This window comes from Otolemur garnettii, unplaced genomic scaffold, assembly GCF_000181295.1.
Source record: "Otolemur garnettii isolate 467f Iridium unplaced genomic scaffold, OtoGar3 scaffold00026, whole genome shotgun sequence".
NCBI lineage: Eukaryota > Metazoa > Chordata > Mammalia > Primates > Galagidae > Otolemur > Otolemur garnettii.
Window position 1 is genome coordinate 12,487,112 of NW_003852421.1, and position 1,749 is coordinate 12,488,860.

At 42.8% G+C, this 1,749-nt stretch overlaps 1 protein-coding gene across 1 annotated transcript in view; it reads left to right on the forward strand.

Moving 5' to 3' along the window:
• The window catches only part of MYLIP (myosin regulatory light chain interacting protein), a 19,836-nt gene that overhangs the window by 10,877 nt on the left and 7,210 nt on the right, over window positions 1-1,749 (forward strand). The gene's annotated exons all lie outside the window — the stretch shown is intronic.

Genomic DNA, 1,749 nt, shown 5'->3' on the forward strand with positions numbered 1-1,749 from the left:
TGCCTAACTCCTTTGAGCCACAGATGCTGCCCCGAACTGAGCTTTTAGGTAGTGGTCAGAGCACTACCAATGGTCACAATTCATTTGGGTTTTTTTGCACTTTTTGGCCTGGGTCAGGTTTGAACCCGCCACCTCCGGTATATGAGGCCAGCACCCTACTCCTTTGAGCCATAGGCACCACCCCATAATTCATTTGTTAATGGAAGGAATATTGTGGCAGTTAGACATACTTAGAGGCTATCAAAGGAAGGTTAAAACCTCACGTTTGCAAGAGACATTATTATAACCTAGGCCAGTCTATCTTTGGTCATTTAGACACCCTCTCCAGAGTTCGGGGCAATGCAAATAACGTCTAAACTTTCAGAGTTTGTAAGTATGCCATACTTTTCATAAGTGTAGAATGTAGTATTGTATCCAATTAAGATAGACTAAAAATGAAACTAAGGTTGGAGTTTAAACTAATTGCAGATAATATGTAGTTTCAGGTACATTTATAGAGCTCTCTGATGTTCAAGGCACTGAGGAAGTCAGTTTACGTATTGGTTATACATGTTCTTGTGTCAAATACTATAATGGAGAGATAGATGGTTTGCATGGGATATGATGCAAAAGTTATCCAAAGATACGGCTGTCAGGGTGAAGGGAGCAGCAAGACCAAAGACACAGGGGCATGCACATGTTTCCTGGGTTTTCCAGAGAGAGGAATTGTCCCTTCTCTGGGACACAGCAGCTGGGGGAAAGACAGGTGACGTGGCTGGAAAGCTGGAGCAGATGGTGGAGAGCCCTCAGTTCCATGTGAATGTGCCTCCTTGGCAAACTGGATGTCGCTGGAAGGATTTTGAGCAAAGAAATGACAAGTTTATCCTAGAAGCAAGCAGCTTGGAAGGTGGGCTGCCAGCATAGAGTCTGGAGAAAGAGCAGCTGGGAGATTGGTGTAAATTCTTCCTGCAAGTAGTACCAAGAAGGTACAAACAGGAAGGATCAAACTGGATTTAGAGAGTTTTCAGAGATAGGAAAGCAGGTGGGAATAGATTGAAGAGTCAAAAGCGAGTCTGTGGGTTTCTATTGGAAGAAAAAGTGGGTTTGGGAAAGAAGACAGTGAGTTTGGTTTTGGATGCACTGAAATTGAGGTGCTAAAGAACATCCCGGCAGGGAGTCTGTTAAGAGGTTGGGTGTTTGAATGTGACTCTTTGGAGAGAAGCTGGGGCTGAGACTAGAGATGTGGGGTCATTTGTGTAGAGATGAGGATCTTGTCTTTCTTACAGTATTCCTTAAGGTTATGCCAAAAATCTATGTCAAGATGAGGTTTTTTTCTGATAAGATAATTTCTTTTGGGCAGCACGTATGGCAATGAGTAGGGCACCGGCCCCATATACCGAGGGTGGTGGGTTCAAACCTGGTCCCTGCTAAACTGCAACAATAAAATAGCCGGGTGTTGTGGCGAGTGCTTGTAGTCCCAGCTACTCGGGAGGCTGAAGGCAAGAGAATCACCTAAGCCCAAGAGCTGGATGTTGCTATGAGCTGTGATGCCACAGCACTCTACCAAGGGCAACAAAGTGAGACTCTGTCTCTAAAAAAAGAAAATGTAAAAAAAAAAAAAGAAAAGAAAAAAAGATAATTTCTTTTAAAACATTATAATGCAGAAACTTGTATATAATTATTTTATATTTTGTACCTTAATGTTATTGAATTTATCTTAAAATTAAGTCTGTGTTGTGGCTCGGCACCTGTGGCTCAACCGGCTAAGGC